This window comes from Kryptolebias marmoratus, linkage group LG5 (assembly GCF_001649575.2).
Source record: "Kryptolebias marmoratus isolate JLee-2015 linkage group LG5, ASM164957v2, whole genome shotgun sequence".
NCBI lineage: Eukaryota > Metazoa > Chordata > Actinopteri > Cyprinodontiformes > Rivulidae > Kryptolebias > Kryptolebias marmoratus.
In genome coordinates, this window is record NC_051434.1 from 7,797,957 (window position 1) to 7,816,501 (window position 18,545).

The 18,545-nt window shown below is 37.7% G+C and overlaps 1 long non-coding RNA gene across 2 annotated transcripts; it reads left to right on the forward strand.

Moving 5' to 3' along the window:
* LOC108241835 lies at positions 1 to 11,318 on the forward strand. 2 transcript variants are annotated; one of them, XR_001808826.2, is made up of 3 exons: positions 1 to 254; positions 1,628 to 1,665; positions 9,893 to 11,318. It is a non-coding gene; the product is annotated as an uncharacterized LOC108241835 (long non-coding RNA). The 2 variants fall into 2 exon arrangements; XR_005233234.1 differs by lacking the exons at positions 1 to 254; positions 1,628 to 1,665 and adding an exon at positions 4,204 to 4,324.
* The last annotated feature ends 7,227 nt before the right edge of the window (positions 11,319 to 18,545 follow it).

The window sequence follows — 18,545 nt, forward strand, 5'->3', positions numbered from 1 at the left end:
ACCCCGACCCGTCCTCTCTCTGCTGCGGGGAGGACCGGGGCTGCGGGAGACTACGCGCCAGGAGACATTAAGAGGACCCGCACCCCTCCCCTGGATGGATAAATGGACGGGGCCGGCGGGGGACGTCACAATGCGCCGTCGCCACAAAGCTCCGCTCATGAACGCGCTCATTTGGCTCCCAGCATGCCGCCAGTCCGGAGGGACCACCGCCTAAACCCGGCGGAGCCCACCCCGCTGCCCCCGCGGAGGAGAAAGTAAGAACCCTGTCTTGTATTGTTATATATACATATTTTAAATTATTTGCGTTCTGAAGGGTTTTAGCGACAGAGAGACGGTTCAGCCTGGCGAGCGCAGCCAGACCTCATTGTGAATGTGAGCTGAGGGTTTTGCAGGCTTATTTTCTACATGTCCATGAAATGAAGCTTGTTTTTGATTTTGTCTTGATGAGTTTTGGATGCATGCACGGTGCGCAGCAGCAGCATCTTCTGAGATAAAGGCTCAGCTCTCATGTGACGGCAGCAGCTTGCAGCACTTGTGGCTGCAAACACTTTTGTTTGCTGATCATCTATTTATTTGCAGCTGAACTCTTGAATTCACATTAGACAATAGTTGTTTTTTTGCTCTATTGATACTGATGGGAGCAACAATGCAGCGCCACTCAAACCTCATCCTTCAGTTTATTCAGTCCAAATTTAACTAAATTAACTCCCAGAAAGAAAATTTACTTCAGATATCGTCTCTACAACGTGTGGTAAAACATTCAAATGTTGATTTGGTTGATCTCCAGTCAGTGGTGCTGACCCTAGATCAGCCATATGCTCCCCTATTTCTGTCCCAAGTATTATATAAGTCCATGATGCACCATTTTCCCCAGCTGAAGAGACACACGCGCCCTGCCTCTTCTTCCTATAGCAGATTTTATTTGATTTTGTTATAATTTGTGGTCCTGATGATGACCTGTGTCTGTTCTGGCCCTTGGCCTGTTTGCCACCATCACATACACGCAGGAAGGGTTAAACAAAGGAGGAGAAATGGGGTAAAATTTGACACAGGTGACCATGCCCTGAATCCAGCAGGACTTTACGCAGCCTGAGATTATAAAGCACTCTTACATAAGGCCTGCTTAATCTGTGTGAGAGGTGACCAGCCTCCCACTTAAGCACATGTGGAGTTATTTTATATATTTATCACAAATGAGGTCCAAACTTACCCCCATTTCTGGAGCTTTTTAGGATAAAAGCTGCACTAAACGCAGCATTTTACGCATGCGTATTTCAGAGGACCCGTGCAACTTAAGGGCTGTGTCAGACGCGCTCAGACCCGCAGCAGGTCACATCCAGGTGGAGAGCCCTTCAGGCTTTTTTTCCTGCTTTGCATCTCTGACTGCGCTGAGATGCACAGCAGGTCTGAGAGCTGAAGGCCGCCGCTGCAGAGTCAGAGAAGCTGCGTCTGAGCAGCACGAACTGGGCCGCGTTGGGTCAGAGAGGAGCAGAGATTTCCCGCCTGCTGCATGAGGGAGAGCTTTCCAGATGGAGATATTCGTGTGAATGAACCTGCCTTGATGGGTTTCTAATCACAGTTTTATCCCCATTCTTATAGTTTGTTGTTTGTTTGTTTTGTCTTATAGCCGCAGAAATGAAGATCAAGGCATCCTCCAGGCTCCAGGTGAATATAGATGGCTGCACTCACACGATGACTCTGCAGTTTTGATTCACTCTTCACACAGAGCATGCACTCAATCTGGAGGGGATTAAACACCCGGACATCATTGTTTCAAAACCATTTCGGCGGGAAGCTTGTCGACGCTTGAACTTCAATATCCAGCAGTTTATTTCTGGAAGCAGAAAATCCCATCTGTTACCTCGAACAGAAACTTGAGAGGAATATTTACGCAGAGGTCAAAATATTACTTTTATTTATTTTTATAACTCAGTTTTACTGGCCTAAAAACAGTAAATACTTATAATATATAAATAAAATATAATATATCAATATATATATATATATATATATATATATATATATATATATATATATAAAGTCACCTATAACAGCTGGTACTTTTAAAATTACCACCTGACAGAGAAATCTGAGTTACTCTAAGAACGAGCTGTGGTAAAATTGGATAATTTATGTTTAAAAATCAGAAAGAAACCGTAACAGGCAGGGTAATAATGTAATATGAGATCTGCAGTCATTTATTTCTCAATTTTAAATATTTTTAAAAATTAAAGAAAACTAAATTAAAGTGAACTAAAATCTCACAAAAGTAAAAGAGTACGATAATAATAAAATAATAATAATAAAACTTGCAGCCTCTGTGATTTTGGGAATATTATCTTGACAGCAAGGAGAGCAACTTATAGCAAACAGAATGAAAAAAATAAAATAAAAATGACAGGTTTTAAGTTAAATAGCTCCATATGCCTAATTATTTGTATTTTAAAGAGGAAAACTGCGGCGTGTGCGGGAGTTCAGGAAAGAATAAAACGCGTGGAAATGCGTCTCGTGGCCTGAAGACGCATAAAGGAGCAAAGTGATCCCTGCTGGAGTCTGAATCTGAACTCGGAGTGCAGCTCCTCGGTTAGCAGGAAAATAAAACGTGTCTGAAACGAGCAGGGGGTCTTTAGTTTTAATTCATTTAGTTTTTTAAGGTTTTCTGCGCGCATGCGTCCTGCAGCAGCTGAGTTTGACGTGGGGACGGGAGCAGTGGCCTATTTTCACCATGTTGTGAAGAAAAAAAACACATCTCCTCCGTAATGACATGTTGGAGTGTGTGTGTGTGTGTTAATTAGGCATCACACCTCGCTGCTAACACACACACACCGCCCGTGACGTCATTCCCCTCTGCTACTAAAAGCCAATTAAAACCACCAACAAGGAGAGCGTTTTAAATACACAAATATGCCTTTATTTTATTTACACAAAGCCGAATCACAGCTTTTGCTTTTAGCTCGTTTTGAGATTTTATTTTCCCACCTAAACAAATAAAAATGGCTGAATTCAGATTTTTCACGTCTCACCTGTTTAACATATTAAAAAAATAAACAAATAAAAAAAAAACATTTCAGCTGCTTAAAGTTTCACATATCTTCAGCTTGTTTTTGTGCTACTGTTCTTGAAGATATTTATGTGACAGGTGCATATTTTGTTATCTGAATAAAATAAAATACAACTGTCCATCTTTATCTACATTAAAGATTCAGCTGCATTACTTATAAAGACTGTAAAATATCCCAGGCTAACCTTTAAAAGTATGTGTTTACAATAGAATAAAATAGAATAAACCTCTTTTTCGTCCCTCTGTAGGAAAATTCACTTTGCTGCAACAGCAGATATTGATCAAGATAAGGGAAGAAAGAAATTATTAAGAAACAAAGGGACTTAATTAAAAAACAACACAACATAAGAAAAAAAAACTGACTAAAACAAACTATGAAACCTCTAAAATTGTAGAGAGACAGTAAAGTGAAAACAGGTAAAATAAACAATGTCTATCATTTATTGCACTTGTAGAAAGACATTGTATTAAAATATAAATAGATTTGTTGCTCTTGGAACAACATCAATTGCAGAAGAAATACTGACAGGCTGCATTCATTTGCTGTAAAATTAGTGCACGTGTTCACACTTTTGGCACTCTCCTATAACATTTCCTTGATGAAGTAAGTTTTTCCCTTCAGTGCTGCTAATTTATCCAGCTTCTGAAACGCCTCATTAGGATTTTTTTTCAAATATATTTTTTTCCTCTCTAGTTTTACCAAATGGTAAGTTGTATTATATATATATATATATATATATATATATATATATAATAAAGCATTTAATTGGTCGAAAGATTCATTTTCCCTGCAGGCTCCCTCCTGTGAATTTTCAGTCTCACTTGTTTTTTATACGATTCCACTGACTTGCTTTCATGTGATCAGTCATCTGTGGTAATTCTCCACATATACTGTGTCTTAATTTACACCTATGACTCTTGTTTAGCACATATTCCAGAGTAAATTAGCTTCGTTTTCGGTGAATTGAGCCCTGATGTCTTTTCCCCTCGTCACTGTTTTGTCCTCGCAGGTGCATCGGGGTGGGGTGGTGGTGGTGGGGGGGTTTCTGCAGACGAGCAGAGTGTTCGCAGGCCAGAGGGGTTGTCTGTTATCTTTGGTTATCTAGCTGTATGAGTGACGTACATTCTTCATAAAGCTAGATAACCGAAAGTAACAAGAATCCCATTACATGCCTGCACTGGAAGCTGAAAACAACAACAAAAAAAGAGAGAAGCTGCACACTTGACTGAAGGTGGATGATGCTGCTAACTAATAACATGAAGGTATGATGCTGCGTTACATAAGGGCTGATTTTACTGAGAGGGGGAGGGTCTGTGTGCACTGTGGGGCAAAAATAACAGGTAAATTCACAATCGTTCTCACGCTTCTGGCTGTATGTCATCATGTTAGGTTCAAATTAAACTGCAATTTGAGGATGATCTCAAACATCAAGTTTCTGTAGAAAAATACGACCAATTTTGAGCCAAATAAACCTCTACACATTTTCTATAATATACATCTAAAATTTGCAATTTGCCTCCTGGAAATTGCACATCTCTCTGCACAACTAGTGCTAATCATTCTCACAGTCTTTTTAAATATATTGACTCTGTGTTGAAAGTTGACATCTCAAAATCAAAGCATTTTTTTAGATCAAAACAACCAGATTTATCAGCACTCGCCTCCAACAGAAGCTGCAGCTACCCTCGACAAAGCCTCATTTCAGAGTCGGTTCTCAGGGCTTGTTTTAACCTTTTCAGATAAATTAGTTATTTCATACAGACATTCTAGAAGATGTGTGAAAAGGGTAGAAAAGTGTGTCTGAAATGTGTCACCATAGTTTCACAAAAAAAAAAAAAAAAAAGCTCTGCCATATTCTGCACCTGGAAGAAAAGGTTTAATGAATTCTGTCTCAAAGAATATCTTAATTACAGTGTGTATATGTTCCTTTGTTCCACAAACTCTGCAGACTTTTTGTTCTTCCTTGATTTTTTTGTTCTTGTTCTTGTCGTACAGATTATTTAGACACCTGCCTCACTGCAGACGTCTGTCAACTGAGACAGATTCATGCATTTCCTCCCACAATGGCCAATTTCTATATTTATACGTGGATTTTTCTTCTTCTTCTCTTTACATGAATATTAATTCACACTCATCAGCATTTGGCTTCTCTTATGATACCTTTCATAAAGGCTTGTAATGAGATTGCAGCTCTTCTTGGGTTTCAGAGAGCACGTCCTGCAGAGGCAGAGGTGGAGACAAAACAAAGACCAGCTCGAGAGGCAATTAGCAGCACTTTGCCTCCTTTGGAGCATCTCCACTCCAGTTGAAGCTATTCTGCAGTTGATTTTCTGCTGCTCATCCTAAAGCAGCATTCAACCATTCAACCTGACAGCGTGGCATCACGGCAGGCAGAGGCAGAGAGGAAAACTAGCACGTGTGTATGTCATGCATCGCACTTTAGGCGTGCAGTCTAAGACTTTTAATAATTACCCTTTAAAAGTCTCGTCTGAAAATTTAATTTGAGGTTGTGGCTCGGAGAAGAGATCACACGACACTTCAGGCACACTTTGCTCTGAGTTTCTACCCATTTTAGGCTTTTAAAACATTCAGATAAAGTGTTAAATTGTAAGAGACCAAGGCAGGGTGTGACGTGTCATAGCATGCATACTGAGTTAGCATGCTATTTTGGAGCTTTTATATGAAATCAGGGTGCAGGGGCTTCATGTTTCAAAGATGTTGCTTGAAAAGTTTATAGAAATTTAAGAGTTTTATCCTGTTTGAGTATTAATATCTATTTATTCTCTACAAGGTAACAGAAAGTGAATAATTTAGATTTATCCTGCCCTTTTAGCTAAACAAAGTACTGTATGTCCGTGTCCTAATGAACAGGTTATAATCTATTTTCTGTTGACCACACGCCTCAAAGCAACACTGTACTTTGTCCACCTCTCTTTGAAGCCCCCCCTCTCACCCCCTCATTCATTTAATTTCTTTCTTTCTGTTTTTTTCCCAGCTCAGATTCTCAGATGGTTGGTTCTGATTTGTATGCATTTGCATAATGAATGTCATTTGCATGCTCAGGGGCAGACCATACCATGAGAACGGCTGTGTTTGTGGGTCTGATGTGTGTGTGTGTGTGTGTGTGTGTGTGTGTGTGCTCAAGCATGGGCACATGTGTGAGCGGTGTTTTAAGCACATGTTAATTTACACATTTGTTGTCGTTGTTGGTTTTTTTTAAACGAACAGACTGACACCAGGAGTTGTGTATTCCATCCAGGAGTTTGTTGTTTCTCTGTGATGAGTGTGTTTGCATGTGTGTGTGTGTGGGAGAATTCCTGAGTGTGTACACAGCATGTAGGGCAGCGATGTGACGATCGCGCCTTTTGCTCCCTCTCCTCTTTTTCCTGTCGTGGTAACCGTAATGCACCAACTAGAAGAATGAAAATAAGAGACTCCTTCCTCAATCCCATAATCCTCCTCTTCACCTACCCCTCCCTTGTCAGTTTGTCCTCCTCTCCCGCATGGCAAGTCACAGTCCTGCCACCATCTTAGGTGTTAAGACTGGCACAAAATGGCAGCTGAACGGGGGGAACGTGGACAGCCACAGCTGCACCTTCCCCCCACTTCACGTTTGCCCCCAATCCTTTCCGCGCCATTGGTTGCCTCAAGACAGTGTTAATTACTGCCAGTGTGTTAATTGCAGAGATCGCCCCAAGAGACATGCAGGAGGCGACGAGATAGGAGAAAAAACGTGGAGCCAGCGGCTTTTTAGCATTGACGAGGTGGCATTTTTAAGGGCAACTGCGTCGCATTTCGCAGTGCCCATCGTCACGGTGCAGAGGATGGGGAATTTAGGAGCGATGCTCAGAAAAAAAACTCTCCGCTTAATTAGATCATTTCAGTGGTTTTAATTGCAAAGAATTACAATTTGCACGTCTGGCGGCGTTTCTGCTCGTGGAGCGTCAGCGAGGTTTTTATTCCACATGCAGGCAGCTTGATTTGATGAAGTGAAAAACAAAAAAAAAAAACCCAACAACCCACTCACTCCCACACATACACAACGAGCCGTAATTAGCAACACAGCAGCGTTCATAAATCTCCACTTGTTATCACACTTATTGGTGTTCTCACATGAGCGGAGCGTTTCCTGTGTGGCTCAAACATCTTTCTGCTTGGTTTTTGAATCGCATCCAGACTCCAGGAAGTAAAAACATCAGGTCAGACAGTCTACGACATCTATTTGAAAACTCATTTGGTTCTGGCTAGATCTGAGAAATGTCTTGGTCTGCAGAGAAACATTTGTTGCTTCTGGTCTACCAGAATGTGGATGGTTTGACCCCATTGCAGTGATGTGAATCTCCTGATCTGTACGTAGAAACACACAGGTTTTTAATACTTTATACCTTTTTTCATGTCTAAATTAACTCACCTAATGAGTTCTTTGAGGCTAATTTTTACATTTATTATACAAGCACGCATTCCTTTAGGCGCTGATTAGGAGATTAGATCTGGGCTAATTGTCGAGCTAGCGGCTAGCCTAAACTAAAGCGGATTGCTGGCGTCTAAAAACAACTCCAGTCTCAGTTTAAGTGAACGTTGTTTTATAAACTTTTATATTGTCCTCATTTTTGCATTGCTAGTTATTTATATAGAATTTTATTGTAGCAGCAGTTGCTAACTGTGGGACTTTTTACTGAAATATTCTAATAATACAACAATGATAATTAATGGAAGAGTAAAGATTTAAAAGTCTTAATTCTTGTTTTTAGTCCCTTACTTACTTTAGGGAAATTCTAATCTTTTTAAACCAAACGGGATAAAACAAACAAACAAACAAACAAACAAAAAACGAACCTAAGGCTTGAGAAACTCTGGTGAGCGACTGAAGGAGGAAGGATGGAGGAGGCAGAAAGGGAGGAGGAGGACGGGAGGCAGACAGACAAGAAGGAGGCTGCGACAGTGAGATCTCAATAGTGTGAGGCCTTCTTTGTGTTTCTCTGTGAGGTTTATTTTGGGAGGGAGCAGGGGGCAGTAGGAAAAGAGGGGAAAAGGAGAGGGTGGGGATCCCATCGTGGACCCTCAGACAAGCGGCACATTGTCCTCCCCAATGTGTGGCGGCACTTGTGGCGTAACGCCATTATTTAGGCCAGCGGAGGGAACTGGGGTCTGGAGAGCAGCTTAACCAAAACGCCAATTAGAGCCGGATCGTCCTGATTAATGGACGAGGGAGATTGGTAAACAATACCGTCCATTGTTAACTTAACCCCCCCTTTCACACACATACACACATGTATAAATTTATATAGAAAACCCCTAAAAGCATATTGTTCATCTCATTTATTATAGGTCTGTCATGTTCTCAGAGGACTTATATATAAAGCTTTTTTAATGACTATATGTACTAATATTAGTCTTACTATATGTTTAATTCACTGGAATAAATAAATACATAAAAACACAAAGTTTCAGCTAGAGCAAATAAAAAATTCTGCCTTTTTTATGTAAATACAATAGCATTTTTTTATACATCTCCAATCTTATACAAAATGTAATTTAAGTCACTAAAATTTCACGTACATGAAGCAGTCGTTCTTCTTCAGAGAAGGATTTTGGGTTGTATGTTAATCCCACACCACGCCATGCTTGCCTCTGCATTTAAATACGTCCCACTTTATTGTTTTTTTTTTTTTTTTAAGCATATGCACTGAATAATTAGCCACCGCATTCTCCAATCAGGGGCACACCAATGTGGGGTTTCCATGGCGACCCCATCACTTCCCTACAACCGCCTCCTCCTCCTCCTCCTCCTAGGCTGCAAACAGGACAGAGAAAAATATAGCGTGGGAAAAAAACACTTTGGGGGCTCAGACAATGATGGTGGGATGAGAGGGGGGAGGAAGAAAGGAGGTGGGATGATTTGAGGAGCAGCTTGTGTCTAGACTGACTGCTGTGGAGTTTGGTGTTCTGGGGGTTTCGGGGCATATTTCACCTTGTGTGTCTGGCTTGATTGTGTGCATTCAGTAGGCAGTACACTGAACAGTAACACAGGCTTTGGGATAAATCAAGTCCAGATCAAGCACTTTTTTTTTCAACAAAGATATCATGCAGGACGAGCTTTTTTATGTAAAGTATACATATGTTTTCTTAGAAATCTGTTCCCTTGGTTTAGCAAAATGCATTGTTTTTAAAAGGAAGCACAACACCAGGTGTAAAAAGAGGCTGCAGAGATCAAATAATAAATGCAACATTCAGCTATAATTTTCAGCAACATCAATAAAATTAAAAAGAAAGAATCTTATTGACGTTTTTTTTGTCTCCTGTTAGTTTAACTCTAACAGTTAAAGTAGAAATGTGTAGGTTTGTGTAATTTTGGAGAGTTTTTAACTTCCGTAGACAGTTTCTCAACACTTATTTAGATTAAAATCAGGCTGTAATGTTTCGTGTGTGTTTTGGCTGTTGGACAGTAGTGAAGTTTGCAGTTTTACTAGATTTAGCCAAGCCTGAAATGATCTACTTCTTGTCTAATAGAACGATGGAAGGTTTGTGTTTACAGTTTCCTTGACTGAGGGAACAGATTTCCACGACCTCTGTTTTTATTTTGACGCCTCGCACTCACTGAGCTCCGTAGTTTGTAGTTTTTATTCAAGTTTAGTTCAAAAATGAATTTCATGAACAGACGTCTTCTTTAGAAAATAAACTTGTTCTGATGCCGCATTTGCAATATTATTGAAAATGGGAAAATTAAATACCTAATCGCTTTGGTCTTTGCAGTAAAATGTACACAAATGTGTTTTACCCAAACCTTATTGGTGGACTCTTTTTAATCTCTTTAACCTTCTTTTTTTCAGGTTGAATGAAGTTGTGGGTCGTGATATCTGCAGGACTGTACCAAAATCAGAGCTTCACCAACCATCACTATTAACCCGCTCAAACACAGTGGCAGCTTCTTTCACGACTCAACCCGATGGAGGACAGTTCAGACAGTCAGGTTGAACAGTTGGACACTGAAGTTTCTGTCTGTGAGCGTCTCCCCTCGAAGGACAGCAGACAATGCAGGAACCGTATATCCGACCGTCACGAGGCTGAAAAGCAGAGCGAAGGATAAAACGTTGGATTCTCCATGTGCATGTTCTGGAGCGCTGTTCTGCACAGCTGTTCAGGAAACATCTGCTCTAGATTTTTAATGTAGGTCAGAACTGAGATCGTCTTTCTCTCTCTTTCTCACGAACACTCAGCCCAGTCGTCACTGAGATTCGTGCACATTTATGCAAATAAACCCCCAAAACGCCGGGGAAAAAAATCAGTGTTATTTCAGAAATCACAAATTAGTTTTTCTATTATTGATTTTTTCAATCTTGTGTATCTTATTAGTTTTTTTTTAAATATTTTACCTAAATAGATTAAATCTGTCTCGTGTAAACTGAACTCTTTATTCTTTAAATGTTTAAATTTGCATTATTCTACAATGGACATTGCTTGAATCACTTTTTTGGATTTTGTTTTCCTTTTTATGTCTCAGGATGATGTTTTTTAATGAAAAAAATATGTCCAAGTTGTTTGGATATCTTGCACTAGTTGATGCAATTCTTGAAAAAGGTTCTTTTAAACAAAAATTTTTTTAATATTTTGTTTATTTGTACCAGTATCATAAGACTGGAGCAACCTCAGCAGTCTTTTACAATCTGAATATTGCACACTTTCATCGCAGGGAATCTTTAGTGCAATGGTATTTGAATTTATCTATGCAAAAGAAATTTAAAGTGTTGTTTTTTACAAGTTTGCACTGAAGGACTGTTAAGTTTGCACATTAGTAGATTAATGTACGGGTTCAGTGTTACTAACGTGCACTATAAAGCATTATATGTGAGCACAGTACAATGTTTTCAGCTCATGTGAGCAGAACCAATTATTTCCCTCATTAAAGGATGATTATTGGCATTCATTTGATTTAATCACTATTTGCGCTGTCAATCTTAAAAACCTGAATTTATAATAGTTTTGTATTTTCACAGTTACACCTGATAACAGGATGCAACTGTTTTTTTGTGTGAATGTGTTAATGAGAATATGTGCAATGGATAAGAGAGAATAATGTTGTTACTGTGAATTATGACTCAGGAGTGTCAAAAGTTTGTTTTGCACATAATCTAATTTCTGCTATGCAACTGTTTCTAATAGAAGTTTGTGATGCTCACGAGGCGATAACTTCCTCTGTGTGAAGTTTGTTTATTTTTCTTTGTGTGGTAAAAGTGGAATAAATTGAATCTGACTGAATTTGAATGTCTGTGTGAATGCTGTACATTAAAGCTGTCAAATAGCTGTCAAAATACGTAGTTTTTCAGTGTTTTTGAATAGAATTCTTCTGCATATTTGTATTATCTATGATAAAAATTACTACTAAATGCGCATCCTTTGCTACCAAAAGTCTATGGCATAATTTTTGAAAAATGAGCAAAATCAGCAGAATTGTGTTTTGTTGCCAACAATTATAAGTCATTTGTTTACATTAGATTGTTGGCGAGTTCACTTCAGTCTCGGCAGATATGGAGTCAAATAATCGTATGTAGACAGAGTCAGAGGAAGAACGATGTAATCACAAATGCCAGGTCGAAAAAGAAAAGATATTCTCTTCTTCTGAAAAGAAATGAGGACTGAAAGCTGTGAGGATAAGAGGAGACAGAAGTGGAGTCATTCAGGGGAGGAAATCGAGCGATGGGGAGCGTTAAAGAAAATGATGGAGTTAAGATCAGATGAGATATTCTGAACTCTGGCGGGAGAATTTACGTAACGCCTTGTTTAGTTGTAAACAAAGGTGAGGAAGATTTGCAGTTTTCTAATGCTGTTTTTACAAAAAACAATAAGTTTGAGTTACATAAACCCCCAAAATAAGAAAACAAGATAACAAAATAAGAAATTGTTAGAAGCATAAAAATTCAAAAACATTGAAAAATCATAATATTTTGACAGGTGTTATGGCTTTAAGTAATTGTTTTTTTAAAATGGTTCAATGATTGTACAACAATGCAAGGAGTTCTGTTATGTTTATTTAATTTCAGACACACACACACACAATTTTTTTTACAAAAAGCCAACTTATTGTCACAAAACTTGAACTGTGTAATGAAACACAAACTGTCATCTTTTGTTTTTATGGCCAGAAAAACTTTCAAACTCCTAACTTTCTTGTTATAGGTTTCATGTTTGTTTGTAAATGAGGATGAACTGGTTAAAATGAAGACAAGTGTCTTTAATTGTAAATAAGGAAAGGTGGCAGATTGTGCGATTTTTAAAAAAAATTCAAACCAAGACAATAACTCTAAATAAGTAAATTCTAATTTCTGAACCTAACAATCAGCAAAAAAGGATAAAAAGCTCCATTCATCCATTCATTTTCTTTACATGTAGTCTCTGTGTGAGAGGCGGGCTACACCCTGGACAGGTCAGATCTCAGCGCACATAGAGACAAGGATAAAAAGTAAAGCATTAAAATTAAATTACAATAAAAAGTAATAATCCTGGCTGAGAGATGTAGCAGAATAAAAGTTGTCTTATTCCACCAACACCCCTCCAACCTCCAAAATCGGACTGGAGCTGAAAATACATCTTTTTAAAAAAATGTAATGTGTTTATTTACATAGAAAAACAGAAAAGTAATCTCAAAAGACACAAACAAATTATATTTTAAGAGAATTTTACAAACATTGTGAAAATTCCCAGCTGCTAAATGTTTAAATAAAACTTTTTTTTCAAAGATAATGCATCATGATTGCAAATGAACGCACAAATGCTCTTAAATTTTGCAGTAAACAGTCTAATATTACAATTGCATGAACCAATATTACATAAAAAATAATACAAAATGAAAAGCTATTTTAAAAAAACGTCTGGAGAAGGAATCAGCCCAGCTGGAAATACATACTGTGTTCTCCTGAGTGCAAAACACAACCACTAATGAGTGTTTACAGTGAATAATGTGGAAAATCTGACAGTCCTGTGTGGGTAAAATGTGTTCGCAGCAGTGAGATACAGCTGCTGTGAAAGAAACATCTGGAAATTCTCTGTTCACAAACGCTCTGAGGGTAAAGGTCACACTGAGTATCACAAACAAAAAGAACAAAATATACACGGTGTTAGACGATTATTGAATGCAAAGCACACTGATTCAGAGCATATTTTCACCGCACCCTACAGGACAGAACAAGTGTCTTTAATATAAATCTGAAAGGTAGAAAGGCTCATAAAGCAAAAAGGTTGAGTGTTTTAATCATTTTAAATGTCTCATTGTTGAAACAATCTGTCGGCAAAGTGTATTTCTTAAATAAAATGATAAAAGAAAGTACATTTAACCTCTTTTTTGAATTTTTTTTTAACAAAAACATAAATCAGTAGCATCTGTATTTTTTAATGCTTGTTATTTTTTTTGGTCACAACAAAGACACACAAGAAATGTGTTTAAATTGAGCTCAGAATAGTAATCTGTCCGATCTGTTTTTAAAATAAGGGGTAAATATCATAAAACTTTTATTTATATTCACTCAAAAGACACTTCAAACATGAGGAAAAACTGGTTATTTGGGAATTTTTGTTAAATAAACGACTGATCCTTACAAGAAATACATAATGTACACGATTAGAAATTATAAGAGGTGTAAAAAAATAAATTAAAAAAGGCTTTGTCTTTCAATCATTGCCACCACATGTGCTTAACTGGCTGACCTTTCACGTCCACCTGCCTTTAGTAGGTTTTGATTCTATACCTTAATTAATGGGTGCATTTAAATTAAAAGGCACTAAAACGCTGAGCAGTCGTCAGAGGTGGCAAATGTCAGCTTAATTATTTCTCTCAAGAACAGTGTACAACCTGATTTTGAAGAGACTTTAGCAACAGTTTTACTGTATATAACTAATGTGGAAGAAAGCAGCTAAATTAATGTGAAAATGGTTCAGTGACAGATGCTTTAGGATTGATCGGAGATCAGATCTTGTTGATTTTATCAAAGTGATAGTTCAGATAATTTGAAGCAGGTTTCTGTGGAAAGGTTATGAACAATAAATATCTTACCTGTAGGAGATTTCAGACCCAGGCTGTGTTTAAAATGTCACAACGTTGTGGTCCCTATAAGGTATAAGGGACAGACAAAGAGTTTTGCATTTCAAACACGACAGCAGTACTTCAGAAATGTGTGCCTAGTTTTCAGTCAGTTGTTGCAATTTTAGTTCAAAGAAATGTAATGAACATCATGCCTTGATAACACAAACATAACATTTATTTACACACATCTGTGATTATCTGCACTAACCCTAGAAAATAATTTTGTATATTTTGAAGTTGTTGTGTGTGCAAATATTCTAACATCTGAAATGCAGCTTGCTTTAGGTTGCGATTAACAACATACTACTCTTTTTCATGTTTAAACGTACAAATAAACATTTTAAATATAGTTTCACGTCACATTTTTCAGAAGAGGAGATGAGACACTTTCATTTAGAAACGTTTAGATAATTAAAGGCATTTTAAATGAGTCTGAAAGTCATAATAATGACCTGCAGGCTTTAGCGTTAGCCTCAAATAGCTTGCTGCGTGGTGGGCAAAATCCATGCAGTCATTAGTTTCTGACAAGTAGATGAAAGGTGGCAATTAAGATTTTGAACACCACTGCAAAATGACAAACAAGTGGACATTAAACACAACCACAGGGTCTAATTCTGACCAGACTGAGGAGCTAATGTCTTTTTTTGGATTCCAGCATGGATTTTTGCAGTGTCAAAACAACTCCACTCTCAAAGGTTTCAAAAAGATTCATGCAAATGCTGTTGATTAAACCTTTACACTGCTGTCACTTTGATAAAACAAGTTTTTTTTGCTTAGAAATTTGGTGCTTTTTGTCAAAAACAAACAGCAGCAGCTAGGTGTAGCACGTCTGGTGCCATCTGTGACACCTCCACCAGAAACATAACATTCCTGCTCATCAAAGTAAAACTGACAGCAGTGTTAATGCTTATAAAATAGCACGCATGGATTTTTTTAGACTGGAGCAACAATTCACTTCGCTCTTAGCCTCGCTAGTGGCAGCCATTATTACTCAAGTTTGGTCATAATGAAACTAATGAAACTTTATTTCTCCAAACTGAGATCATTCAAGCAGGTGTCTGCAGCAAGTAGGATATTAATGTTTATAATCTTTACTCAGAACCACACTTCAGAAGATTTGAACTGAAATATAGTAACATCTTGGCATCCAACTTACCCAGATCTTCTCGGCAAAAATACAGAATGCAAAAACATCAATCAGACTTCCTGATAAACACAATTCAATGGCTCAGCTCCAATTTCATAATGTGTAATTACAGCGTGATTAGGATCAAGGCCATGTCTAGCTCTATTTTAATCATTTTCTGTAAGACAGGCAGAGAATTTACATTCTTTATGGTTCAGGCCTGAATTAAAACATTCAAAATGGCTAAGGACGCTGAGCATGTAAGTTCCACTACAGCTGCAGTAAATAATTACTTCACGTAGTGCAGACACTGACTTTGAAGTCAGGTATAAATTGTGAATGAATGCACCATGTGAACAGTCAGAGATCCGGCTCCAGACAGGAGGAAAGTTGCGGGATCTGTCTGATTACGATGGAATCAATAACAAAACAAAAGCCCATGTCTGGGAGGAAAATCGTGGGAAGTGCCGCCGAGGGCCTGATTAGCATTCTGCATTGCACACCATAGAAGTAAAAGAATGGCTGCAAAAGGGGAGGGGGGCGTGGAGAGATGGAAGAGAGGCTGCAGAGAGCCAGACGGGGGATGCAGAAAGTCAAGGAAGACAGCTTCACAAAGACGGGCATGGTGTGGAGGGGAGATCAGGGCTGGAACCGTGAAATCAGGCAGCATGAGGGGACTGGGTTCAAGTTCAACTGCAAATCCTCATCTGCATGTTGAGCTGATGAAGACAAAACGTCTCCGGAGGAATCCTGTCTGACTTGGCACGGAACAAAACCTGAGAGAAAATTTATGCACGGTCAGACAAGGGAGGAAAGGGAATGTTGTCAGATGTAATTTGTCTTTTTTAACGTAAAGCCTGACGCTGGAGTTATTTCAAAACTGCAGAAGAGGCGCTAGATTTAGAGTCACAGCACCAGCTTCCCTGTTCATTTTTATCTAATTAGTTCATCTTTTTGTGTTCTCTTAAGTAAAAACAAAGTTGGAGGAAAGATGTCTTAATTCTGAAAAGCGTTTCAACAAGAGTGAAAATGTTATAAGCTTTAACTGATTTTATTTGTAGTATATCAAATAATTGGCTACATCTTTGTTTAATCTTTAAAGTTATTTACTCCTGCACATTATTATTATTATTATTATTATTATTTTTTAAGATGAGCATTTATCCTGTTTAGTTCAATTTAAGAAATCCTGACATTTTTGTCAAAGTTAAATCAAAACAATGGAGATAAACTTCTCGGTCATTAAAATTGGACTTCTTTAGGTTTTTTAGTTTCTGCTTAAACTAACTCACCATTCAGCTTCAAATTTTAAATCTGGTTTTAGTTTTTTTGCACATTACAAATAGAATAAATAATAAATTCATCTTACTTTTTGGAAAATTCAGTGATCTAATATAAAACGTTTTATTTGCTGTTATGATTCCTTGATTAATTGTCTTTTTTTTTTTGCTGAAGTGCTCTTTTTATTTATTTATCTTTTTCTCAGAGGTTTTCCTTAAACAAAGACTACAGCTTTGGGGTAAATAAAGACAACAGCAGAAGAAAAAAAGGAACCATGTGACCAGGAGGGTTTGATTACTGGCAGTGTAATCTCTTTTAGTCTCTTTATTTTAGTTTTGTGATGTTAGATCAGTAAGGAAGTCAGAATAAAAAATGTTTAATTGCTTGTGAAACAAAGAAACAAAGTGTTTGTTTCAAAAATAGATCATATATGGTTTTATGTTGCATTGATTTGTTTATTTATTGTTTAAAAATTTGATTGCAATTTCATTTACGCAGAAATTATTATATAAAGACAAGCCTCAAGAGGAAGGAAAGAGTTTTTAATTCATCCTTATCTTATCCTTGGCTGCTTACTTGAACTTAAGCGTTTATTTCCTTTCTTTATGTTTAAAATGATAAATGAAGACTAATTTTACTTTTTTTTAAACTTTCAAATCAGCAATAAAAATAATAAACAGTTCTGAACTGTTCAAACACTTCAAGTCAGATGTTTCGATTTCTTTTCAAATGCCGCAAATCCGAAAAAGTTCCTATATTTTCAATGTTTTCTTCATAGATTATCTTTGAGTGATTAAAATACAAACCTTTTAAAAAGTCAGGAAAATGAATGTATTTATTGTGAACGTATTTGCTGTTGACCTGAACATTTCTGTCTCACTGAAGAAGAAAAACAAGTTTTGGAGCAATATCTTTTAAAGATTAATATAATATTATTATATACAGAAGTAAAGAAATAAGCTCTACTGAAATAAACTATAAATGTGTAATTTTTTACCTTTTTCTTGCCAAAAGACATGTTGCTCAAAGTCTGGTCTTAAGAAAAAAATGTTTCTTTTATTATAGATCACCTTTATTATTATTAATTGTATAATAATCCAGATATTAATAACCCATACATCACTGTAACATCTGCTTTGCATCAGGAAACACTTTAGTTTGCATTCTGGGAAACAAACACCATGTAATGTGGATTTAATGACGACCCTCAGCCTGTTCGGGGTCAGGACTAAGAGACGTGACCCCGGGTCAGCAGGACAATGGTCAGCTCTCCGTCATGACCTCCCCCCACAGAACGAAACGTGTAAAACATGTCGGAGAGCCACGGGAGGAGGTTTCTCTGCGCGACCCTGGTTGCTGGTCTTTTAAATCCACGAGTTGTTTGACCTTTGAACCCTTTGATTGTCGCTGTGCTTCCTGCAGGCCGCTGGGATTTCGCATAAAGACACCTGCGCCGACACTCCCTCCTGATTTAACACGGACGATTCTGGAGTGTGCAACGAGAGGTGACGTTAAAGCACCGAGGATGAGAAAATCCTGCAGTCAAGCTCATTTTTAGGGAAGGAGACATAATCAGCTTCATGTTTGAAATGTAGGAAAACCAACAAAGTAAATCATTCATTTCAAACTGCTAACAAATTATATGAAATGCAGCAGAACTGCATAACATTTATGTTAAGCTACAAGACAAATAACACCTGGGCGCTTCTATTATTAAAGAAAGTAAATAATTTTATTTTTCAAAAACTAAAATATAACCTCTAAAACCTGCAGCAAGGCCCAGCATTCCTTGAATGAATGCATACCAAACGCTGCCTTTCATGCTGGAGTTTTAGACTAAAATCATCTTACGTTGAGAAATAACTAAATGGATGAAACCCTTTTCAAATAAAAAGAGATCCCAAAAGAAATACAAGAGGTACAAATCACTGATCAAAACACTGAAAAAAGTCACAGGTTTTATTTCATCAGGAGCTCTTCGAGCATCTAAGCAAGTATGTAG